Source organism: Sturnus vulgaris, chromosome 5 (assembly GCF_052056855.1).
Source record: "Sturnus vulgaris isolate bStuVul1 chromosome 5, bStuVul1.hap1, whole genome shotgun sequence".
NCBI lineage: Eukaryota > Metazoa > Chordata > Aves > Passeriformes > Sturnidae > Sturnus > Sturnus vulgaris.
The window spans coordinates 25,461,449-25,488,801 of NC_142247.1; the positions used below are offsets into that span (position 1 = coordinate 25,461,449).

Consider the following 27,353-nt stretch of genomic DNA (forward strand, 5'->3'; position numbering starts at 1 on the left):
ACTGTTCAAATATCTGATGGTACATGAGATTAGTTACCCAATGTTGTGCCCAAAATGCTTACTTTTAGTAGATGACTTATACAACTAAAAAGAAAAAAAAAAAGCAGGAAAACCCTTTCTTTTCCTCCCCATTAAGTTGCCCCTTTTCCCCTTCCAGTTAGTGCTTGTGTGGTTTTTGCTCTTTAAAATAAAAAAAAAAAATAAAATAGAGAGAGTGAGAGGAAAAAAATAGGGCCAATCAGTGTAAGCAAACATCATCCTTCACAAAAATCCCATAGCTTGCACTTTGTAGCAAGACATCTGCAACTGGTGACTAGGGGTAGACTTGACTGGGAAGAGTAGCCATTGTCCCTGTCAAAGGTGACCTCCAGAGTCTGTGAGTCTTTGGGCAGAATACTTCTCTCCAAAGTTGAAGAAAGATGTTTTCCTCCTGAATGCAGCCTGGGGATTGCTCCAGTAAAAGTGGGGAGGGTTTCTGAGGATGAGGAGGAAGTCACACCTTCATAGCAAGCACCAACTTCTCTGTCTTCCCTCAAAGTGCCCAGCTCCAACATGAGCTCCCTCCAGAAACTTTCATTCCTGTACAGGGGTGTTTACTAATGCCTTTGAATGGCCTGTGTGCTCATGGAGATAGTGATGAGCAGCAGATGAGCACGTACCGGGATAACACGGCACTGCAAGGCATGTGGGCTCCTGGACTCAGGGTGAAATACCCCAGGGTTGTTACACTTAGCAAAGCCTTGCCAGAGGTTGAAACCAAACGTGACCGTGCTCAGGAACTTGTCCCATGGTCCTTAGCAGGGCTTCCAAACAGGCTTTCCATGGCATGGCACTGGTCTCTGGCAGTGGAGTGCATTGGCTGGGCAGGGTAGGTGTTTCCTGACAGTAACATGGACTCCACAGGCTCTTGTTGTTGCAGAACCATGGCCACGTTCTCACCAGTTTTTCCATGCTGTGCACCAGCAGCAAAGGATCTTTCTGAAATATGTTTTTCCAGAAATTTAAAATTCCATTTAGTAGCAGGAATTACTAGTTTGCTCAAACAGAAGGGAATCTGGTGTACAATGCTTCAGAATTCATAGTAAATTAATCTTTTTGTCTAAGAACACTATTAAATCACAAACATTTATAACTGAAAGCTATTTTCCTACATAGCATCAGGCACTTACGTAAACTGATGACAAAAAGATAAAAAATCCAAAGAATAAGTCTGTCATTAAGGACTGATATTCCAATTGATATGAAAGAGATACTCTGGAATTAAACAGCAAGGTTTTTGAATGCAAAGTCCTGGTTCTTTAAAATGCATTGAGTAGGCTAGAGGTATTCTGCCACACAGGGCGTGTTACACTGGAAAACACTGATTTGCTTTCCTGTTTGTCTGTTTGTTTCCTCGCTGCACTGGAAGAATTTTGAATGGCTCTGAATGCCTGGCATTTTGGTAGGAATGTAATTGAATTCTCAAACATGCAGAAAAGGTTGCTTTGAAACACTCCAAACTTTCAAATTACATCACATGCACTTTTTTTAGCATGTCATTTGGAAGTTGCTGATAAAATGAATGTTTATTTGTAATGGGTAGGAAGGGTTCTCTGAGTTAATAGGTTCTGTCGGGATAAAATACTGCTTTTGACATCATGTCTCTAATTTGCACTTGTGTTAGCAGTCTCTATTTTAATTTTGTTTTTAAAACTGTGCATTTTAGAAATCTGATTTTATTGTCACATGAAAATGTTGCTGATAATCTTCAACCTTTATGCCTTAAACTTGTTTAAAAGCAACCCAAACAACCCACCTTAAGGCATGTATACCCATGCGTGTACGCATCCTACTCCAGTCTGCCTGAAATGAAATTAAGACTGACTTACACAGAAGGGAAAAAAGTGTTTTAGAGCTGAAGTCTGCACCTGGCTTGAACTTATACAATAGTTTTACAGAACGAAGAATCATTAGCTTTTTCTGTAAAAATACATTACTTCCTAAAAATCAAGCACAAAGTGTAAATGTCAGGGTATTTCCTTCAACAGCTTCATTGACTGTCTGCAAATAAATGATTAAGCTCCATGTCATATAAAATTTGAAAAAAACAACAGAACTTTTTGCGCAAATAAAATCTCCTTATATAAATATATAGCTGCTATGAGACTGAAATGAGTATCACTGCTTTTTATGCTAGCTAATTACTATCTACTTACCCGAGCATAATTTGCTGCTGGAGATGCTAACTTCATTTTCTATGCTTAAAACATATGTTTGTTGAAAAAACTGCTGAAGATTTTGCACTAAATTTCTCTGTTTCTTAATATCTAGATTATTTGAGCAAGGATGCATTTGATATATTCCAACTGTTTTATTTCCCCATGAATTATGAAAACTCAGAGGAAGGCAGAGCAGGATTTATTTCCCTTACAGGATTGGAATCCTGTTTTACTGCTGAAGTGTGCTATTGCTGTGTTGTCCAACACCAGACTAGATGAGATTTCAAAATGAAAGTCAATACCCCTAAATTTGCATAGGATTACTGCCTATGTACGTGAAACATTTTCCTTAACAAAGCCAGAACAATTTACTGATTTTCATTTTTTTTTTTTTACCTTCCACGTTCCTCCCTCTCCAGGGCAAAAGGAGATCTTTGTAAAAAGTGAACGGCTAGTAAATAAAGAGTTAAACCGAAGGCAGGCTCACTGGTTTGTTGAGATCTGTCAGAGTCTGAGTGGCTGGCTACATATCTGTCTCAGGAACAATAGCTACCTGTATTCTGCACGGGCTGCTGGGCAGGCACTAGCAGTCTGGAGAAGGTCTGCCTCTGTTAGAGGCTTTTTAGTGGGAATCCCTAATGACAGCCCTACTTCTCATTGGGAGGGGGGAGAGAAATCTTGTCTACTCTGTTGATGAGGGACAGAGCTTTGATCATTTTCATTCAGCCTTGACTTGGCCTGAGGTTTAGGTTCCCAGTCCTGAAGTCAGCAGGCTCTTTTCTCACACACACACACACCCGCACACCCACACGCAGCCCTTTGCTGGTCTGTGCAGGCAGATTAGTGTCACGGCTGTAAGTGAGGCACAGAGCAATAAACATAGCAGAACCAATCTCCATGGTGGCAAGAGGGGGCACTGGAGGTGACAACAATGGAGAAGGATCTTTCTTCTGACAAGTTTTAGGTAAGAGAGACTATTTATACCCTCCGCCAAGTATTTTATAGCCTTCTAAATAAGTTAGAAATTGGTAGATTGCAAACGTGCCTTTTTATAGAAATATCTTAGTTTACTGCCGTATCCAGGCTGTTACTAGCGTTTAATCCGTAATTGACGTGCTTTGTGCTATGAGAATGTTTGCAGAGAGCAGACAGGCTTTCTTTTTGTGGAAGTGGTGGCTATTATAGTTATGTTCTTGAAAATACCTCTAATATTTGCATCTTTAAAATTTATTTTGGCTGTGTTAAAATTATGCTTAGCTATCATAAATATCCATATCTGATAAAATGTTGTGTAGCTGATAGCACATGCAATAATAAAGCAGTGCTCCCTCAACCCTAATTTGTAATTATTTTTACACCCTTAACTGCACTAGGGTCAGAGAGTTTTAAAAATTAATGAGGTTCCCTGCTGAGTTCACATAGTATAATCTGCATGAGTTGTTGCTGTAGAGAGCTGAAATTATTCCTGCATGTTTTTAATTAGGTGTAGAATTTTTGTTTCGATATATTTCTGTCCAACACCCCTTTAAACATCAATTTATGCAACCTGCAATAAGAAGGGAATGATGATCTATTTGTGATAATGACAAACTGAGCATGGGAAATACAGGGCATACAGTGGCAATACAACACAAACATTTGCTGGATGCATTTCTTGATTTCGTGTGTTAGATCTGTGTTGGATTCCTGCAGCTGTGAGCAGCTTCACCTATTTACAAATAACTACTGCTCTAGGGAGAGGAAAACGAGCAATACTTAGTGCTTTGTGTGAGATTGGAGTAATAGGTTACTGATATGTTTGGAACATTAGAAAGAATTGTTCAAGTACTTGAAAAGATATATAAAAGAGAAGAGGAACAGTGCGAAAAGAGGCAGTAAAAATGAAATAACGTACTATCCCTTTTCCTGGAAACACAAGACAGATAGTATCACCAGTGCTCCTGGAAAGTAGAATTTGCTGAATATCCTCAAATGGAAAGACTCAAAGGAAAGGGGGAGGGAGCTGTTTACTATGAAATTTCCGTATTGAAATTGTCAAACTTTCATACCACAAGATTTAAAGTGTTGTTTATTATTTATTATAATCTACTGTGCATTATGTTTAAATGGCAAGCGTTTTAAAGCTAAGTATAGTGCAATCAGTGCTAAAGACATGTCTTCCATTTGCAAGACCCACTCTGAGCTTCCTGTGATATATTGTTATGTAAATATGGTGCAGCAAGGGAAAGCAGCACTATGGAGATTCAATTTACTTTGAAAGTTGTTCATTATGGAAGGGATGAATGTTATTTATTGGATGTGAATCAAAGGCTAGAAATGACTTTTTCACTGTGAAGTCTATTGTGATGGGTGCAGCGTGATCTAATCTTTTTAATTTTGGCTTTCACACCAGTGGAGATGAAAAGAGATCTGAGCTCATTTATTGGTTGCTAAGTCTTACTGAAGGCCTAAGTACCATTCTTGGTTGCTATGGCCAATCTGACCTCAATCTATGCAGTTTTAGGGACTTAAGCAATCCCTTTTTTATTTAGGAGCATGTACCTTGATTTATGTCCAAAATTGTGCCTGAATGTCTTTGTCTTCAAGTGATAAATGGTGGTGTACAATTCATCAGTTCTTACAAGTAAACACTGCTGTCCCACTAAAAATATGTTTTGTTCTGAGTTAATGGTATGGAACAAGCCAGTCTCCACAAATAGCTATCTTTTATTGTAGAGAGCCACTGAAAGTTGGAGCAAAGTGAAGGAAATTGGCATTCATCTTCTCTGCCATTAGCATTTCATTTGTGCTCTCTGGTGATGAGACTGTGTGTCCATGGACAATGAAAGGCTAGCATTGTGTTTCCCTGCCTGAATATATAATTGATCAATTATGAATTTATTTCTTCTGTACAGATATTAAAATGTCACGATATGATGTCTTATGCTGTTTGCCTGCCACTTTCTTATTACTAACTGCAATAGTAATTGCACTCAAATAAACTGTGTCCTAGCTGCAGAAAATTCCCAGTTTCCTAGGCAAGGTCCTTGTTTCCAAGTAATATCATATATGTGAAACTTCCAGACATGTTCTTCTTATGCGGTTCTTAGTGGTGCTTAGTCTTTCATCTATATTAGAACTTCTTTCAGTAGGAGCTGTTCTAAGAGGTAATTGAGAATATAGAGTGGTTTTAATGATATGAGTAGTAAATTTTTTGCATTGAAATTACTTGTAGCCATTCAAGTCGTACATACACTGAACAAATGTGATATACACAGTAGCAAAAGCAAAATATTTTGCTGGGGTTTTTGGTCATCATTATTACTATTATTGTTATTATTTAGTTTTTTGTTAGGGATTTTTTTTATTAGATGGAGTAGTAATAAATATATAAAACTATATGAAGGTGGATGTTAAAATGGCTCCTGCAAAATTCGCTACTATAGATTTACTAGTCCGTAGAGGGAAAAGTCAGATCAATTTTTGATCTGAGTACTTGGCAGTATTATAAATATATTGCTTAAATACCCCAAGCTTTTTCTTTTAAAAATATAAAGAATACCTGGATATAATAGAGTTCAGTATAGCTTTGGACAAAAAATAATTCTTCAGTTGTATGCCTTTTAAAACTGGTGTATTAGAAGAAAAAGTAGTATTTCCTGAAGCCTGATTTCATTTCATAGCTCATTTTTAATATTGGGCTACAGTGAGGGTTAGTTTTTTAATTGGGCAGTTTTTAGCCCTCCTGAGGTGGATTTTTAACATTTGAATCCACAATGATAACAGATATTCCCCCGTATACTCAGTAGATGATCGTTGTTGAAATCAATTCTCAGAGATGGAATTTACAAAGGCTTCTGGAACTACTGTGCTGCTTTGCAGCATCAGATTGATAGCAGAATTTGCAGAGGCAGTTCCTTGGGGTAAGCTCACAATGGTGCTACTGCTTCAGGGCTTTTAAGAGTTATTAGCAGCTATTGCTAAAAATGATCTGGGATGTTAGTTACAGAACTAACCTGGATTTTCTTTCTATAAAGGTGCTTTGTAATAGTCCAGTGTTCACCTACTGACTACTTGATACAATAAGAAACTCTTAAATCAGTCCTCCACCCCTAGAAGTAGATTTATAAGATTTAATATAAGCACTACCGAACAAAAATACCATGTTTTTTTTAAGAGAAATGTCTTAGAAAAAATAATTTAAAAGTACTAATCAAAAGTACCTTGTTACTATAATGTGTTTCAGTGTTTATTATTTGTTTCCACAAACGTAAGGAAAGAATAGCTAATTTGCTAATCTTGTGAAAATTTTCATTTAATAGGACAGCGACTAAAGAGCTTCGTTGAAGGGTTTCTGTCTTTTGTCTTTTGCACACTTGTATTTAAGTTAACTGGTTTCTGCATGCTCAGGCAAAAATTGCTTTTGGAATAAAGGCTTGTAGGATCAGGACACACAGTATATCTTTATTTTTCTTGTTAAAATTTGGTCATCCAAATTGCAAGTATATTATGAAATACTCTCTTCAAAGCTACAGAATTCTGCTTAAAAGAAAAGAATGCAGACATTCTGCCTTTGTATTTCAGTAGAGCATTATAAAAGAGTGTGGATTAACTGGCAAAAATGTCACTACTCCCTCGGTGGATTACCTAAGTGAGAGGACAAAAAATCCTTACTGTTTTTTAGGAGTTCCTTCAGTTTATGAAACGCGTTTTCTTTACTGGTAGTTTTAATTTTTGTAGCAGACTTTCCATTTATGAAAATATATAGGTAACATCCATCAATTTACAATTTGTTGCAAAAAACCAGGAAAATTTATAAGCTTATTTTAATCAGCGGTCATGTGTGAATATAATATAATTATAATTTCTTGTCAACAGCTGCCTTTTTAGCTGATTTGTAGTCCAGGTTTGAAATAAAGGTAAAACAGTGGAAAATCCCTGTATTTTTTACTCTATTAAATGCATGGTTTTGCATGTAATCTTGCCAGTAACACATACATGTTTTGGATATATTCACTATGAACTCCGTTAACTACTAGTGTGCTTTGGAAGAAAAATAAAGGAATATATTATAATATTATGTATAAATAAGTGCACCGTCATAAATCTTGATGGTTTCTTTTTCTCTTCCTCAAGTTTTCCATGAGAAGTGCACATATTCTCTCACATTAACCCAGAGTGAAGAAGCTGTGACATGTAAAACCATTTCTCCTGATTTTTTGAATTTTTGATGAAGGCAAGACTGTGCAAGAATAAATTTCGGAAAGGTACACTTAATTTTGATTAAGGTTTTTTCTATACCTACTAGGCTACAGTAGGTCATACATTAGTAAAATAATGCAGAGGAATTATAAACAAAATGTTGGAATTTTTTACCTTTCCTTTGGCACAGTTCACACACTGGGGACACCAAATGAGCTAACTTCCAGATCAGGTCTGTCTTACCCAGCCTGCTCTTGCCCCTGGCCATAAATATTGAGCAAAGTATTTGGTTCACTGCTAAAAGCCCTTGGTTCCTCTTCCCTTCAAGTGGGACAACAGAGTCACCCACCTGAGACTGGGGGCAATCCTCTTGCTCTCACACAAGCATACACCACATATTTGTCTCTATCACAGTCAAGGTTTGTTGTCACACATGCATTTGTATTTGCCTAATTAATCTAAGGCTACTAATGTATTCTTATTCTTAATTTCCTGGTGTAATTTGCCATAGTTCAGTGTCTGACTCTCCACAATTCTTGCCTCTCTTTTGAGATACCTTATTGATTAAAGTTCTGTGGAAGAATGACACAGTGTCTGGGTGGCTCCTGTTGTTATTTTGCCTACAGAGGAGGACTTTTAATTTTGATGATGGACAGCACAAACCCCTTTAACATCTGATGGTTGATCCATCCATCCATCTGATGTGCCATCCCTCCTCTCCTTCTTATGGTGGCTATTGCCTGTAATCACTCTGCAGACCAAAGATGCTTAAGAACAGAGTACAGGTCCTATCAAAAGCAGAAAAAAGACAGTTGTATAATTAAACATGTATAATGAAGTCCAGGTCTGATTTAATCATCAGACTTAATTTTGGTTCCTCTGTTATTGTTTATTTGATAATTCTGTACCCCCTATTATAATCTTTAATATTAATTTCTGTGTGTGTTTATATATAGAGAGAGAGTGTGTGTGGTTAACTTAAAGTTTGTGAGAATTGCAGCTTTGAATAGCATCCATTTTGTTGAAATGAACTGGCAACCAAAATATACCTGCAAGGTTATCTGAATATTATTTCCCACATTGTTTTGTTTGCTGTAAATGAATAGATTCTGCCAGAGCCTGGCTGAGTGAGAGCACTTTACTTTGTCTCTCTCTCTGGCTGACGTGTTGTTCCCTCTTTAGAATGCAAGAAAGAAGTAGCTACCATCTCTTTGACTGGAGGTCTCTTGGGCCAGATGCTCTGTAACTTGAGTCTGCTTGAGCTGCAGGCCAAGCTGTCTTCCTCTAAACTGAATACGTCTGTGATGTGAAGCACCTGAGGAAGGGTCACCTGGTTAGCAGTGCTGTGATTGTGTGCATGGAGGAGTGAGCAGGAGCATTTCATTGCTGCAGCTTTGCTGGCCTGGGCCAGCAGTGCCAGAGAAACTGCTGGTCCTTTCTCCTCTTTGTTGTAGAAAGAACTTGTAAAGCTTTGCTGATCAGCTGAAAATGAATCTTCCTTTTCTTTCTCTGGTAGGGTTAGTTTTCAGATGGATCAATCACCTGACCCAGCTGCCTGCATGGCTGCTCACATCCTGGTGCCTGCATTGGAGAGGGCAGGTCCATCCTGAGCCCTCAGCGGGGGCTGAAGCAGTGTTTGTGGACAGGCAGCTCTGTTACACTCCTGCACCTTTTGCTCCTGCACTTTCTGGAGCAAAAGCTGCCTGCCCTAATGATTTCAAGTGTCAAATAATGTGATTAGGATGCTTCCCTTCTCTGCGCTTGCATCTTGAAAGGGATCTGATCCGGTGTTTCTTGCAAAAAAGGCTTTTGGAACAGTCTGTAGGTCAATCTGTTAGACAAAGATATTATTGCCTTAAACCTGAATGAGAATCTAGACCCCCTTGAATTCTAGTTTCAATTCTCAATGCTCTAAATGTGCCATGCTGAGATTAAATTGCAGGTGTGCTGCTAAAATTGATAGGTTACATTTTCCAGAGGTGTCTTTTACCTCTGTGGGTTTTTTTTCCCTAGTCTATCAAGGTATTTCCTTTAGCTTCTTCTGCTTTTGTTCAGTCTACTGTTATTGATTGCATGGGTTCCAGCCCTCTGCTTTAAAGAGGTAGGAGAAGTTTGCTCTTTCATTTCTTGCTAGTAAATCCTCAAGCACTTCTTCAAAATCATCTTTATCTTCAGTAACAGCTGTCATCTTCCTCTGGGCCTGTGGCATCAGAAAATGGTGGCAGTGTACTCTTTTGCTGATGGCATTTACTTGAATGGAGAAATTAATTTTTGTAGTGTTATTCTCAGCTTTCAGCATTAACTTTTTCAATTTTGCTCCAGAAACTGTACTCTTTAGGCAGCAACATGATCTCTACAAATAAATAGAGTAGCTGTCTTATGTTAATTACTCTTTAATATCTTCATCTTAAAAACCTGAATTCCTGTTGTTGTGATAGGGCCTTTGCATCTAAGAATGGAGAGCTAAGGCATCCAAGACCTTCACTTGGCCATCAGCTGGAAACCACAGATTTGAAAAATGATCTCATTGTTGGAAACTGAATCAGCCTTCATTTTGCTGTTTAACATTTGGTTTCCGTCACTGAGGAAGTATGGTAAATTGAAAGAGAGTGAGTGTGATGGGGGCACTGTAATATTTGTCCTTACACATTCTTTATATTTAGAAATTCTTTGCAGCTCTTGATATAATAAAAACCAATATGCAGATACATCCTTTGCACCACGATAAACATTTGGATTTTCAATTTGCTTTAGCATTGGATTGAAAGCAATAGAAAATGAATACCTACTACTTACTCTTTGTATGTATATATTAATATGTATATTCACATTAGTTTATTGTGTTTATCTAGGCTTCCCCACACCCACCAAAGCTCCAAGTCTGTTCTGCAATGCATAGTTTGATTTTTCAGTAAGTACGTTTCTCATATAGAGCTTATGGCTTTAATACATTGGAAAAATGAAATAAAAAAAAATCAGTTCTGTTTCTTCTGGATTGTTCAGAGTTCTGGTACACCGAGTGGGCATCTCTTGAACAGAGTCTGTCCACAGGGCCTAATAGCTACCGAGAGGAGAAATTGTGCTCATACAGTGTTGCAGTAGTTCTTAAGCACAGGAGGGTAGCCCCTCCTTTCTCTGGATTTTCACGGGACACATTTTGTCACCTCTTACTCAGCGCGGGATGTTTGGTAGGCTCCCTTGTTGCTAGCAAGTTGCTAGAAGTCGTTTTTGTGCTTTTGTTTCCATAACCAACTTCTCCCTGTTTGTGTCTGTCTCTGAGAGCACAGATTTTTTATTTTAATTTACTCAAACTGGAATGAGATTAGCTGGGCTGGCAGGGAAAATCATTCTGAGGGACTGTCTGCCTGAACATGCCCTCTCCTTTTGATGAGGGCAAATCCCCATTTAGAGTTTTTAGTAGTCCCCTTGGGCAGTCTGTAGAGACTAGTAACTTCTTTTGCATTTGACTAGTCAGTTTTGGCCACCTGGTGACTCACAGCTGTCATCTCAAAATGACACTTTTTTGGTATATTCTGATTGGGATAATAGTGATGGAAAAGCTGAAGCAGGTAAAAGAAAAAGTACCATTTTATTCATGTGCAGGCAATTCAAATAAATAAAAAAATAAATACAAGTTAATTCTCTAAAAAAAGTGATTGACACCAGAAAAAAGTGGTTTTTTTTCCTAGATAAACCATTTAAATAGAAAAACACCATGGAAAAAAGGCTTTCTGAATGTGTTTTTCCACAGTAGACATGGTATTAAAATATACCTCTGAATATTCAGACTGATTTTTTTTTTCCAAATCAATTTCCTGATAGTGTCCCCTGCACTTTTCTAGAAGCAAAAGTGAGGAGGGAAAGGAGGGCAAGAGTTTGAGGAGTGCCCCACTTTGCAGCTAGCTGACTTTCCCTGTGCTGATTATGTAGCTCAGTATCCCTCCACTCCATTTATTTTCCAGCTTTTGGGGTTTTGGTTTGTGAGGTCTGATGTGTTTCCTTCATCCCAATCCATGTATCCATGTCTGCAAGGGTGATAGAGAAAAGGGAAGCAGCCAGGGTTGAGATGAGCCGTCTGCCACAGCCTGTGCAATGGGGTAGAGGTGACTTCTCTGTTTTGTACACAAGGTCTCCATGTGACAGGGGGCCAGCAATGTGAACCTCAGCACCAGAGGGGTGCTGCCATTATCCTCCCCCAGCTTGCCCAGCCAGGCTTGGCACCAGCCACATCTGAAGTCTTCAGGCTAGTGAGGCAGGAGATGCTGCTGCAAGGTTTCTATGGAGACAGAAGTGGAAGATGAGAGACAACTAATGAGAGGCCAACTCAGACAGCTCCTGGATAGTGATTTGAAAATAAGGACTTTTAAAAATAACCCTTTACCTTATTTTCCCCCACCTAATCTTTGTTTCTGAAGAAAGAAATCAGAAAGGCAGCGGGTTGCCAGCAGCAGTGAATGAGAGCTCTTACTCACCACTTTCATCTGTTGGCTGTCATGCAAGACCTGTAAGTAGCAGTTTACTAAAACTGGCTGCAGGCTTATAAAGGGTATAGTAATTGTAATTTTGGACTAGAAGAAAATGTGAAATGCATTTTAAAGGTGTTTTTCTACTCCTGTTTTTGTCCTTTTGTCCTTCAAGGATGGCACAAAGGCTCTTTCTAAGCCATGAACTTGCACTAGGTATTAACTGTAGCAAAACCTATGTATATTTTCCTGCATTCAAAATATTTCTGGTGTGTTTTACCTGTATGGCAAACAAGATCTAGCTTGTTATTCCCTTTACTCTGTTTTTTTTTTCTCTTTATCCTTCAGTGTTGTCCCTACACTGACAACTTCTAATGTAGACTTTAGAGTGATTCAAGAAAAATTTTATGAAGTTTTTTCCAAGAAAGATCTTAGAAGAAGGTGATCATGTATCAGTGAAAAGGGGAATTTTTTTGCCAAGTTTCTGTTTTACTTTTCTTTTTCCTTTCTCCTCAAAGGGTTTAGGAGGTGGGAAATAATGATTGTATCAATTTCTTACATAAAATTTGAAACATATACAACAGGCTATAATTGGAATTAAGGGTGAATTTAGTGCTTTCAGTCTCATGCTGGATTGATTTTTGCTGCTGTTATGTTAATGGGATGCTTGGATTCTTGTATTAACCTTTAGAATACAGAAACTAGATGAGATTGTGACTCAGCTTCTTAATAATTTTTTTAAAATCTATTGATAAATTGAAAATGCAGAAAAAATAGTACATTCAAGAGAGGTGGGAACTGCACAACGTAATATAATATGTCAGTTCCCATCCATGCTGATGCTAAACCAGAATGAGAAAACCAGCTAGTTGGTATAATTTAGCACGTGCATACCTCTTCTCAGACTGAGGTGTCCTGTTCTGTCCCTCTGACCAGTGCCAGAGAAACCTGGGGCAGGGGTAGTGTGGTCTCTGCCTTCTCTGTCCTGTCACGTGTGTACGGGAATATTCCTATTTTTCATATTGTACCCAGAGTCTGATTTGCTCCCCAAGGCCACTTGTGCATCTGATGGCCATGTCTGTGAAAAAGTGGCTGTGTGATGCTGCTGAGAAAACTCTCCAGAGAAACAAAGTGGTGGCAAAGATCAGAAATCAGCTGTTTGTGGAAACTGGGAGCACTGTTGGTTGATTTAGGTGAAGTTCAGTTGGAATAAACTCCTGCACTTCATACCTCAGATGAGAGGCACTTCTGAAATTTTAGAGAAAAAAAATTCTTTGTGTGGACAAGTGGGAGCAGAGAACAAAGTGTCTGGTTAATTTGAATGAGAAAAGTTATTTTGCTGGAAAAGGGCATATGCGCAAAGACGGCATTTGAACTCAGTGCGTTTAGCAAAAATTTTTTTCCAAAGTGTTGTACAAAAATTCCATTACCTTTAGAAAAATTACTAAAACTGAAGCACCATTACTGTGTAAACCGAATAAATTTGATTTACCTCTAAATGCAAATTGTTGGAGGCGATGGAGGTTTCCATTACATAGACATTTCATTTTATCTCAGTCTTGTTTTGAAAGCAGAGAGAGGAAAAGGAGCAATATGTTGAGGAAGAAGTAGCTAAGGCTTATTTTAATTAATAGTGATTTAAGTATGAGCAATTTCCAGCATTTTAGTATTTCTTACAGAAAAGAAGAAAATGGTTACTATCTACCAGTTTTATTTTTCCCTTTGATGTACTCTGCATTCCTCCTGTTGATCATAATATACTTAACAGTTGTGCTTGCAGACTTGAAAGTGTAACACATGCTGATTTGTCCTCCCAGAGGCATGCTAGATTTGACATGCAATACACAATTTGACTTTTTAAAATACTGTATTTGTCACTGTTGAAAAGCTTCTAAGACTATAAACATAATTATTTCATAGAAAACAACAACAAAACCAACCGCAAAATGCATCAGTTACTGTAGCTTGCTATACATATACGTATACATGTACATAGGTATAAGTTTAGAATATTCATAAAAATATTGAATGTTGCAATGATGTAAGTACCATAATATGCAAAAGCAATTTTCAGTAGATTTTTACTTCTGTAAAATAATCCCTCTGGTCCTAGAATTCGTCTTCCACAGCACCATGCCTGGTTAGTGCTGTTTTGAGTATCTCTTAGAGATGCCAGAGTAAAAGTAGGGTTATACTGCTGTCAGTACAGAAAGCAGGTCACTTTCCAGGGACAGTCAATGAAATTTAGTCAGGTAAGTGTGGAAGGTCCCCTGGGAAGATGATCTAGGCACTTAAATACTTCCTAATTTTTATAACACATTATAGACTGTCCTGGGTTGCCTTTCAAATCTTGCACCATATGACAGCAGTAGAAATGCTGCAAGAAGGATTGGTAGATATACCTATCCATTTGTGGGAAATAATTGAGACTGTATATAAGAAGTGAGGGTGGCACCCATCACCACAGCCTGGGAACATAATTAATTCAAATATGATTTTTTTTATGTTCTTTTTCTTAACTAGCCCTGCTGGCACAATTTAAGCTTAAACCTAATATATTTAATGATGTTTAATAATATTTAGATTAGTCCAGCTGGCATGAGTCAAACTAAGGGAAAAAAGATAACAGTTGTGATATCTTTCACTTAGATACTCATAGGTGATAGGTCCTAACACATGTCTGTAGAAACGGAATAGTGTTAACTTATGGTTGTACTGCTGCAGGGCACTTTCAGGGTGTGGGGAGCAAATGCTAGCTTTGTCTCTGAATGTTTTGGAAGAGATATTTAGGAAGCAATTTTGCAGCCTTGATTCTGTTTCTGTGTAAGTTTTTTTGTTTTTGTTTGAATCCATTGTTGTGAGTTTTTCTTTTGTGGCTTTACCAATTTCATTGTTCTGGAATGTCACACTCATGTGCCCTTGGAGGGAGAGAATCAGAGAGAGGGTAGGGGGCTTTGAAGCAACTTGAGCTAAGCTGATTCATCCCTCAAATTATCCACGTTCCACAGGACTGTGTGCCTGGTGAGTGTATGATAGCCATCCATCAGCATTTGCAACTCTGTAGAGGTTGTTTCAGGCAGAAGTCAGATTTGTACAGCTTTTGTTAGAAGGGAGGGAGAGCAACCTGCTGGAAAATCCATTTAATTTTTGTTTCTCCCCTCCGTATGGAATTCTCTCTACATGTCATTTTTTCCCTATCTTTTGTCTTTAAACATTCTCAGAAACATAAAGTGCATTGACAGAGGGGACCATTTCCTAGTTTAACAAATCCCACTAACCAATGGTGTTTTCTACTGTTCAGTCTTATTTTCCCCTTCTTAATGCCATCTCATTATAACTATCATGTCTTCCATGTCACACTAAGTGATTTAGTGAATCTGGTGAAATGTAGACAAATGTGTTCCCTTGGCCATTGGTTCAGTTATCATCAGTTCTCTCTAATTGAAAGAAATTGTGTCTTATTTTAACTTTATCATTCTCCTTCAATTTCCTTTCCCTCCATTTTATTCTTTTTGATTGGGCTCAGGATAAATGTACTGTGTCTCAGATGGGTTTTTTACCTCATCTGAGCAGGTTCCTGAGCCTTCAGCTTTCTTGGGATTGTATATAAAGGGGCAGTTTTGGACAGGTTAAATATTTTTTAAGGTAAAGGAATCAGCTAGCACGTCAGAGGGCTCTCCTGTATGGTGATTTTAATGCTCTCAAATGCTATGGTTAATTTAAATAGAGTAATAAATTTAATTTAAATGGAGTCAGCTCAGGAAAGGCTCATGGACCAAAATAACATAGCAGGGTTGACTGCTAGAGCAGTCATAAGCTTCCTGGCAGGAGTGTGCTGGGAGGAGAGAGTTTCTTAGAAAAGGAATTTACTGCTGTGTTCATAGGATGAACAGGTTGAGACAAGAATTTGGGGCGGGGGGGAAAAGAAGTCTCTCTGTCCTATGGTATAATTGGTTCAGATTTGACTCTCTTTACACAAGGAAATTGTGAGAAGGTGACCGTAGAAGAGCCAGATAATGTTTCTATTGCTGCCCAGAAAGAACAAATTTTAAAACCCATCCTGGCAGTGTGAAGCTGAGTTGTGGAACTCAGTGCCAGAGGGAATTAAGGAACACAAAGGTGTAAGTAAAAAATGGAATTAGTGAGGTTCTTGGAGGGTAGACATCACAGTGGCTATAAAATGTAACTCTCATGATGTACCCTGTTCATTCAAGTTAAGTTTAAATATCCAGTTTAATCAGAAAGTGGGAGGAATATGTCCTAGTTTTACAGTCTTCCTTGACTGCCTGGTCTAAACCATGGTCAAGGACAAGCATAAACAGTACTGGGAAGATTATTCTTGCAGGTAAGGAAGCTTGGATTTTTTTTTTCTCCAGATTTGAGATGCTTATTTCAGTGTATAGTTCAGTATTTTTTAAAGGTTGCACTGAAAATTGATTTTCAAATTATAGCATTCAGCCTTTGCTCTGATTTGCATAAGGAGGCAATGCACAGGTATTCATTGGGAACCCGTAGTGATCAGGAAATCTGGGTCTTTTACCAGAGTTGTCTTCTCTTTGTGCAACTCTAAGTCTCTGTAGGAATTCAGTTACATCGTTATCATTGCACTCCACACTTAGGGAATTAATTCAACTGGGATCTTGGATCCCACTTCTGTACTTCTAAAAACTGCATCCCACGATTTCCTCTATTGCATTTGAGATAGTTTTTGTTCTTTAAAGTTATACCAGGAGCAGCTCGATTTTGTGTCAGGCTAGCTAGATTTTTACGTCACACTTGTAATTTTGTGTCAGACAAGATAGATTTAATAGATTGTGACTCTTTCTCAACCTGATAAGGGTGATTTTTATTTCTTTTAAATTTTGTACTGGTAGAGAAAGAGGGCTTTGACTGAATCCAATCTATTTAAAATTTGATTTTCTATTAAAAGTTTTATATTTAGAGAAGAAAAAAATACCAGAAATTACATGTTTTACTAATTTTTTCCTGTAGCTTCTTGGTCAGTGGCAGTCTGGAATATTTTTGGAATCAGCCCATTAAAGCTTATTTGAGGCTTAAATTCCAGGTTTCTGGTAGTATGCTGATTATTTCTGAAAAATGTGGCTGGTACATAGTGAATTTTGCTGTTGAGTTCTTCAGCCTTAAATATCTAGAAGTGCATCTCAGTTCATTTCCCACTGTTCTTTCATTATTCTGTTCTCTGTTCCTGGAAGAAGTAAGATAAGACTGGGAAGCTGGTGGGAATGGGTTTTGGTGAGTGGGAGAGACATTAGCAGTACTGAAGGCTGATAGCTACTTTAGACTTTTTTAATCCCTTCTTAGGCTTTGAAGTTTAGTATATTTAGTAAAGGAAAAAAACCCGCTAATTTAATTAGCATTTTCATTTATGGATAATTCTGTTTCAAGTTGTCCCTTCCCAAAACTAGTTTTAATATTGGTGTTATCTGTTCCAAGAAAATAGAATGCAAAGATTGCTTTTAGGCTGTGGGTTGGGAATTTACTTAAGCATGAATCCTTGAGGAGAAGAATTGCTTGAGTTCTCTTTGACTCTACCTTAATTCTATTGAAAAGTTTCAGGAGATAGTTATTTGAAATATCCCCCATAATTTGGAAATTTATGGAAAAGTAAGTTTACTTGAGTTACAATTTTGTATTTTGTATAGTTCACAATTTTGAATTTGAATGTATGCGCAAAAAATAGCCCATAGTTATTGAGATGGACATTAATTCTCTTGGTAACTGACCAGATTATATTCAAACATACATATATATATATAAAATTAGTACTGCACCTATACACTATAACAACATTTTGGTGGAATTATACTACTTAGATGTACACGTCTTGAACCTGAGTTCTTAGAAAATATTTTCTGATCATATTAAACAGAATAGCAATATAGATTGTTAAAGCCCGGGGAACATGTCTTTTTGTCTTTATTGCAAATCTTGTTGACATGCAAGTGCATATGATGCAAGTGCATCTGCATCCTTTGTTTTCTAGAATTCTAAAATCCAAGGAACACTCGTACAAAATTTTGTTATTCTAGTCCACATTTTATATCTGTTTGCACAGCAAAATTCGAATCACTGAAGGCTACAGATTCGTAAGTTGGAAGCTTACATTTCATATTTGGTTCCTGAAAATGCCTCCTTTTCCTGGAAGAAGATCTGATATGATGCACATTGGTCGGAAATAGCCTCAAGTTCCCAAGCACCAAAGATCTTAGTATTTCATAGCTCTTCCTAGCTTGATTTCAACCTAATTTGGCACATAAATTGTAGTTGACCTCAGACAGAATAATTCAGATGTTTGAACCTCTTAGATCTGTAGCCAAAAGCGAATTGTCTTGTTGCATGTATTTTTAAACACCTGCAAGCTGAGCCAAGAAGCAGAATGCAAATTCTAGGACTTAAAGATACCTGTAAGATTATGAAAATCCCTTTGGGACTGCAGAGAATCCTGGTGCCTATGAACACAATTTTTTTTCCCAGGCATGATGTATTTAGAAATTTAGTATTTGTTTTAATTTCTTGTAACAGAAGTAAAAATTACAATAGAAGCAGATCATCAATGTTTTAATAGTAAACGTACAGTCAGAGATAATAACTTTTGTTGAACTTTTTAATGCCTATTCCATGAGGACTGAAGGAATTGTTTCCTGCAGTTTGTATTTCTGTTTTATTGGGATAGAAGAATAATTTTTATTTCATGCATGAAAAAAAGTTGTAGCAAATTAACACTAGCAGAATTGGTTTTTTCAATACCTTTCTTTTAATTAAGTAGGTACCAGTACACAGACAAGTGATATTTTCAATAGATTGCAGAGGAATTCCCATGCCTCTTAGTTAGGAATAAGAAACAGCTAACTTCTCAGCTCATGGTAAGTGTAGTTTAAGCTGGGAGTTTTGAGTACTTGAAAAATTGGACTAATAAAAGATGTGGTGATTATTTTACCTAATTAAATGTTGTGTATAGCTCTATACATTCCATAGATTATACAGTAATTTTTGCTTGAGATATTTAATTCTCTCTTTGTTTTGGTTTTTTTAAGAAGTATTGGGGGAAGCCTAAGTTTGAGGGCCAATTATGTCTAAACACTGAGTTTTGAGACGTATTGTTTGTTTTGTGTTTTCTGAAACCATGGGTTTGATTCCAAGACAAGATTGTTTGGTCCTTCACCATTATAAAGCCTATAAAATAGGTTCTGATGAGATTTTTTTCTGTGGAGGCTGTTCTTACAAGCACCTATAATACAGGATTCTCTTGACTACAAAAGACGTGACTTTTTATAACCATAAGCTCTTTTGGCCAAAGTTCTGTCTAGTCATGGGTCCCTAACATGCACTCACCCTCTTCTTCCAGCCATCCTGAGCAAAGGTGCATGTCAGTGGTTGGTGAAAAGACTTGTCTGTGCACTGATTTGTAAGATCCTCTCGAATTTTTGAAAAGTTTCTATATCTTTTTAGAAACATCATGAACACTGATTAAAACAAAAGATTTCATGCTTTAAGGAAATGGGTATATGGCACCATGTTTAGATACCTTTGCATCGTGTGCTATTACCCAACAACAAAATTCTATAGGTTATAAACTTGCCTTGGGCTTCCTTAGTTTGTCTATAGAGTTATTGGTTCCAAAAGCTGTTGTGTTGTGAAACTGAAGGCAATAAATTACATGGGCCCCCAAAAGTTTGTGAGTTTTTCTGGCATCCCCATACATGATCTGCTGCCAGTATGCATCCACAGGTGAGACCAAACATGCTGTCATCTCTCCATAGAGATCCTTTTTCTTTAGAAAATCTTGTTTTAACAAGTAAACAAATATTTTAGTCCAGGGTAAAAAGCTTTTTGTTTTGAGTCTTAGCAGTAGAAGCCACAGTGGAATTTGCCACGTGTGTTTCCTATGATATTGGGATCATGTTTTCCTCTTCACCTTCTGTAAGGAAGTGCAGCAGCTACTGGTCTGAATAGTCCCCTCCCTGATCTCGTTGGACTAGAATATATCTAACATCCTGCCAGTGGTAGCTGAGAATGGTATCTTTTGCAGCTAGTGAAGGTAAGGAGCTGTGGTTATGATCTTTTTGCTTTCTGTGTCATGGAAATTAGCTGTGGTTTTCTTCCACGGGCCTCAGAAATATGTTGGCCTTGAGCTTTGGAAGCTTGAGGTGGAGAAAAAGGAAAGAAATAACCGAGCTCCATTCCATAAAGCAAAATATCCAGGAAAAAAATCCAGATGGGAATTTGAGAGTGTTTTTGAGCACTAAGTCACCATATTTAGGAGCAATGATTTAGTATATTAGCAACAAGGAGTAAGCACTGGCCTTAGCTGGTGTAATTTCACTTGAGGATAATAGACTTTCTGACTATATACATTAAAACAGGTTGGCATACCAGTACCTGATCCAGAAGAAATGTATTAGAACTGCATCCTTAAATACCTTTTAACTTAGATAGGAATTTTTGAAATCTAGGTTTGAAAAGTGCCAATGATTCACTGCATGCACACTGTCTGGGAAAATGAAGCTCCTCTGAGACTGGCAGTTTTGGGATGTTGAGCTCAAAAACAGCTGTCTGAGCAGTGTTCCAGGAGAGTGTAAACAGAGAGGGAGATCTGCTACATCCTATTTGAAGAAAACAATAGTGCAATGTGGTTTTCTGGGATTTTCATTCCTCAAAACTGTGATGCTTTTGATTAACTAAAGTTTATGACAATGTCTGATCATGAGGTAAACTAAAGTGTAGAGCTTGTTTGGAACTAGTTCAGCTATGAAATGAAGGTTAATTTATTATGAGGAAATTATGTTTTGGGGGGAAAAAATTGGGATCTATCAAGTCAAGCTTTTATATGTGCCTAAGTGTATTTAGCAGGTTAGCTGTTCTTGTGAGTTTATTCCTGTCATGTCTTAAGACAGAAAGCAATGTGTCTTGTCAGAAAGCAACTGTATAATTTCAAATGAGGATGTCATCTGCATTGTGGAAAACACCCTTTTTACTTTCTATTTTTCAGGACTTGCTGACAGAGCAGCAAATTTGCCACCAATCACCTTTGTCTCACGTTGCATTTTCCCTCCACAGATGCCAGGGTCTTGCTGAGCCCTCGGCAGCGAGGCTGTGCCGAGCAAGAGGATTGCAGTGAACCTCTTCCCATGTCCTGGGGGAGCCAAGTGCCAAGTGTGGAAAAACCCTCTGGGGGAGTGACACAGGTGCGTGAAAAATGTTGGGAACATGGCTCCATATTGATTTCAGATTAATGTTTGACATGTAGAGTGGGAATAATATTCCAGTGGCAATTCCTCGCAAGACATGCACCATTATACAAAATAAATGTCAGTGTTTGCCCTCCATGCATGCAGCCTTCTGATTCACATAGATAATTTGAAGATTTTGAAATTTAGCTTGTCCACTCCTCTTTCTTAGCAGAGAAAAATTAGTGTGTGCTGAAATAATTGTTATAAAAATAGCACCAGGGGTTTTTTCTCTTCTCCTTTTGCTCTTTTTTGGAGACTTTGAGCAACACTAAATTTTTAGGCTCATCAACAAAGATAAATTCTGAGATCTGATTCATCCTGCTTTTCTCCTGCTCTCTTTTGCACCTCCTTGTATCTCCCTCAGCCTTTCTGATGACTTCTTAGTGAAAGTCCCATTTCAGAGTCAGTATCAGAGAGCACAGAGATAGTATGCTGATTCTAAGCATAAATATATTATGATAAATCAAAAGTCAGTGATTCATGTAAGGTAAAAGTCAACTTTTAATAAAAAATTAGACAAGTTCTGAAAAACATAAGCCAGGTCTCATAAGCAATTCTGATATTTTTCTTGAATATGCTGGTTTCTAGGCTATTACAATTTTGTTTGGGTGCAGCGTGAAGCATTTGCAATTTTATTGTCAGTGAAGAGTGCACACATCATAGCTGGAGACTGAAATCCACTATTTTGTTATTTTAAAAATGTACACAAAAAGGGAAAAAAACCAACTTTCACGCTCTATACTGTTAGAGTACAAATAGTGTGAAATTTGTAGAGACACAATTTGTGTTTCCTCTCTGAGAATGACATCTCGAAACATCATGGTGGAGAACACTATTCACTGATGCATTGAGAGAAATGCCTAATTGACTTATTTTATTGCCTAAGAAATAATTTGAATAATGTGAAAGAATTTGATTGTCTCTATTCTGAACATGAAGGCAAGACTAAAAATGTCCAGGGTGTGAGTTTTCCATGGTGACTGAAATCAACCAGACTGGTGGGACTTGTACGACTTGTGCACGTAGCTGGTACCTTCTGGGATCAGGACTTAATTCTCACTGCAAATTTTCTGGAGCTGTCTGTTCCTTTCTGTGGTCTTTAATTTCCTGTAGACAGGGAAAAATTAGTAAGTTATGTCAGCAGGCTTTACTATTTTCATTAAAGCAAATATCTTCTTAGAAGATACTACTTTCCTTTGGTCGGAGAAAGGATGGTATCCTCACTTCCAGTTTCCCCTGTGACTTAAAGTGAACAGAAAAATCCTCATGGTGAGCTAGAATGTTTGCCTATTTTAACATTACAGGAGTTACTTAGTTCAGTCACTTTAAAGTAGTTAGAAACTGTAGATACCATATTAGCTGCTCAAAAAAATGTATTACTGTTAGAAAAAACAGAAACACTGATTTGTTCACTTAAGCTTAAAAAGGAGTTACCAGGTGGTCTCTTTCCCAAGGTTTGGGCAGATAATACATTCAAGGCTTACAGAATAAAGAAGCATAAGCCTCAAGCATCCCTTCTCTTCATATTCTTTAGAATCATTGTACAGTAATTTATATAAGTGGCTTCTGTTGCTAACTTAATGACTGCATAATTTTCTTGCTGTGTTTCCTCACATAGGATCACAGGATGACTACACAGTTACTTCAGTGATATCGGTACTGGACTAGATAATCTTAGATTTCTAGACTGAAATATCTCAACAGAAGGCAGAAAAGGAGGAAAAATATTATGTTTTTCATGCTTGAACAAAAATAACAGTGATGGGAAAATAGGTTAAGATTAAGGTAGTGGAGAAGTATTACTTGAAACTGTGATAGCTTTTAATATCTTAGTTTTAAAATGATATCCCAATACATTCCACTGAATGAAAAATACTGTCTAAAGATAGGAATTTTGACCATTTTCAGTGCTGTTATATTGCAAATATTTTCATTTCTTGCTTAGTAAACTGCCAATTTTAGAAAAAAATATTATTCAGAGTAAGTTTTTGTACAAGATTTTCAGTGGATATTACACCAAAAGTATTGCTTTTTTAACTTACTGGCAATATACTTAAGTGTAAATGATATACCAAGTTAACTGAACAATATTTTCTTATTACTTACCCTTTTAATCATATAAGCTTTTTTCAACAAGATAGAAAATGTCTTTCGACTTTCAGTTAGATAAAAAGACATACAAATATTACTTAGTAACACTATTTTATTAAAATGGTTTCAAGAAAAGAAAATTTGGACTATTTAATGTTTCTCTTCACCAAGGAAAACAATACTGAGAACAAAAGAAACTGTTTATCTGGAGTATAAAATGCTTCTCTGTTCTTAGGAGATGCAAATATCTTCTGTTTCATCATATCAACAAATTTTTCTTGTGTTGTGGAGCACAGTTTGCTTATAGCTTCCGGTCCAGAAAATGATTTTGAGATGCAGTTTAAGCAGTAAGCCTGTAATAGTTTATTATTATGAATTTCCATTGCTCATTCCTATTGTGCAGGTAATGACTTTGGGGGCAGAGAGTGAAATGAAATTCCCCATTGAGTAGATAAACACTCATTTATTACTGCTTCTCTGGGTGCCAAATTATAGGCTAGTTGATAGTGAGAACCTCTATCAGTTTTTAGCCTTTGACTCCAGATGACTGAGGTAATCACATGACTCATATCACCTCCAAAGGAAAAGCTCCTCTTATGAAAGAGTGGTTGAAAGACTGTTGCTGCATTATTAATAAAAAAACAGAGGCAACACAGAATCGCTGATGTCTCAGGATGATGAGGTGAGACTTTGAATTGTCCCACAGGAAATGTTTTTATTTTATTTATTTTCTTCCAGCAAGTTTTGCATTTCCTTTGTTGCCACAGGCAGCTGTAGTGCTTTCATGTATAGAGTGCAAAATGCAAATAGCAACTCTACAGTTGATAAGTGGTTGGAAATGCTTAGTGCCACAGAATGGCAAACCTATTTGGAATGTGTTATCTCATACATACATTTCAATTTTGTACTACATCTGCTCAGGATTCCTGGGTAACCTTGCTGGGCAGGGACTCTCTGCTAAAGTCACAATGATGGTGACATGGGATGGTAAAATACTTGGAGCAAGCATCAAAATAGAGTCCTATTGCTTCAGTGAAAAAGAAATCACTCTTCCTAATCAGATACACATGGAATTGGTGAAGGGTATGTAGTCAGAGGTTCAGTGTTTCGTTAATGATGGATGATGTAATTCAATAATGTAGTTTAAAATTAACATTTAGCAAGGCTCATCTATGGTTAATATGTAATACCTTCACTTTTAGTTTGATGATTTAGGTTCAATGCTCCAGCAGGAGCCCTGCCTTGGGAGCACTGTCTAACAAGTTTAGCTGTTAATGTTTAACCAGAGCCAGGGGAACAATGACACCTAATCCATACAAGATTTAAGGAGCAAGGGATTCCCTCCAATCTAGAACATTCCTACTGCTGATTACACCGTCATTGTCATCTCTTTGAAAGGGAGCTAGTTATCTTCATAAGATAATGCAATTCCTTATACTTCTTATTTAATGGATTTAACTTTCTTCAGGTGATGAACACATGGTGTTTATTTTTGTGGTGCCCCCTGATTTTGCACAGCAATTTGCAATGGGTGTATGTGAAATGTCTGTCAACCTAATAAGTACTTACCTAATGAAATAATACTCTTTAGTAACAATGTGCCTTGGCTAGGTGATATGAGGCAAGGTAAGTGACGCCACAAAAGACTGCAAAATTTAAATTAATGAAGTCTGGGTTTGGGGATTTTTTTAGTTAAGTTGATTTTAAGTTAAGCATATATTTGTCTCTATTGCCCATTCAACAGTTTTTTTAGTAAAAAGTGATGAGGTACAGTTTTAGTTGAAGAAGAGCAGTGCTCAGCAAGTGCTAAGTGCAGCCGGCAGGAGCCATTTGTGCATGCTGGCAGTGGAAGGGGCAGTGTTGTGGAAGTTAACAGTGTGTTTGTAGTTCCTTATCATACTTTAGTTGATCTATGACTTCCACACAAGTCCGAAGAAAATCAGCCAGGATGGTCAGCATTCTAGAAAACTTTCCCCAGATCCACAATTTGAAATAATTAGTCAATTGAAGAAAAGGTTTCTGATTCAAACACATGAGAGGCTGTTGCAAAGAGGGAAGTACTAAACTGTCCTTTCTTCTTTGGGGAACAGGAGAAGAGTAATAATATTTTTACATTCTAGTGAGGACGATTCAAGTTAGACTTTGGGGAAACCACTCTAAGTATAAAGAAGCACAGCAGCTGATGGATTAGAGATGCTGCAGCATCCCTACTGAAGATTCTGGGAATGAGTTAGGCAAACTTCTGTCTGAGGCAGGTTAGTGACCCTTGTTGTGAGCAGAGGGGTGGCAAAGAGGGCTCGTGGCATCCCTACCCACCCTGTCTAGGTCAGCTCTGTTTTTATACTGTGCTTGGGAACACTGAGGTTAAAAACTTTCAATTGCATTGGCTTCTCTACCCTGATGTTTTTATGATTGTATCTCTCATTTTGCTCTTGTTAGAGTATAATACAAAACTTAAATATACTTTTGACCGGTAAATTTCCACAGCTTTCTTTTCCCAGGAAGGGTGTTAAAAGAAAATGCAGCATGTCTGTTTAATACTATCTTCGCCCTGGTTTTGTGTTATTTGGCAGTATTCTTTGTTCATGTGTTGTGAATGAAATATTTTTCTAATAATTTGAACCAAATATTGCTTATTGTCATTACATAAAATTAAATCCCAGAAATTTATAGGTTAACCTCCATTTTTATTTAAAGAAGATTTGTGGAAATTAATTAATTTGGCGGTTGTAAAATGCCCTTCTAGTTTTTTTTTTTTTATATGGTAGCATAAATAAATAAAGTCCCTTTTATTCTGAATCTATGTAGCATTGCATCATTTCCCACATCAATTTAAGCTTCTGTTCTCTAGAGAAGGTATTATTTACAGTAAAATCCTATGGTATTCAAAGTAATAAAATGTGTCTTGCTGCAGCTGATGAAGACATTGTTTTCTAGAATGGATGGTAAAGTTCATTGGAGCATTAAAAGGGTATCCTTGGTTTCTCATATGTAGACACAGCCTAAGCACTTGAATAACCAGCAGAGTCGTTAGGATGTCTGCCTGTAAGAATACTGGTGGAGGTGAGAAAACAGAAGTATTTTTTGCTCATCGCTGTCTTTCTTCCTTATTTTTCCTTAGTATCTGACTTTTCTTGCCTTAATATTAATTTTCCTGACTGTAGTTTGCCTTTCCATTTCTTCTTTTTGTTTCAGTTCAGGAGATGGATCAGGAAAATTGTACTGGAGCCCCACAGATATATTTTCTTTGAATGGTAATAGAATTTAACTGGCTGATATTATACGGTCCTAATGAATTTTATTTACAACACTGGGAATTAGAAAACCACTTTCTAACAAAAACCAAGCCATTGTTTTCCACACAAGTGCTTATTCCAATGTGCTCTTAGATTTGGAAGAAGAGCAGTGCAAAGTTCCATTAACATTTTTTAATTAGAAAAAAATTTAATTGTGATCTCAGACTTCGAGAAGATCTGTGGTCTTTCTGAGCACTAAAATAGTGGCATATATAGCTTCTGCCTCTCCTAAATCTCTTCTTTGAAAAGCACAATTAAAAGTGTATTTTTGCTGCTGCTGTCACCACACTTTAGTTCTATGACAATTTTAAAGGAGGAATTTGCTTTGAGTCCAACAGGATGGGGCTGGAGTGCCACACATGAGAGAGAATATATTCTAGTGGGTTTTTAATAGATTAAAAAAAAAAAAACACTGTTTGTCTTACAGAAACAAGTAAAGGGCCTCCTGTGACACATAAGATTTTGTAAGCACACTGAACTGGCAATCAGCTAATCTCTAGTGTCAGAACGATATCAGTAATTGGATCCCCTATGAAACAACAGGAGTCAGTGGTGGGTGGATTGCTTCTGTGCAGTGCAGTGCAGGCAGCTGAGTGCTCCGTGCTCAGCTGCGAGGTTGTGGGAGCATGATTGCCACGGCACCAGGAGAATTGAGACAGGTTTTTAATTACCGCTTTATTGAATTATTTGGTATTATTTCTTGCAAGTGTGCAATGAAGCACCATGTGAGAATACTAATTTCTACTCGGTTAATCATGGGTAGTAGGACTTCTGCTGCATGCTTGTAGCCTGCTTGTGTCTTTTAGTTTTATAGTAATCATGAGAGATACCATTTTTACAGTTCTATACTTAATGAAGGTAAATTTTTGAGTC

General features: G+C 37.3%; 1 long non-coding RNA gene across 3 annotated transcripts in view; it reads left to right on the forward strand.

Annotated features, from left to right (window-relative positions):
- LOC148223593 (uncharacterized) overlaps positions 1-27,353 on the forward strand; it is an 80,949-nt gene that overhangs the window by 7,543 nt on the left and 46,053 nt on the right. For 2 of the 3 annotated variants that reach the window (XR_015803823.1, XR_015803824.1), the window contains one exon: positions 20,921-21,048. This is a non-coding gene — a long non-coding RNA (uncharacterized LOC148223593). Of the gene's footprint in view, positions 1-2,756; positions 3,163-20,920; positions 21,049-27,353 lie in introns of those variants that run through there. The other variant, XR_015803825.1, reaches the window with a different exon arrangement.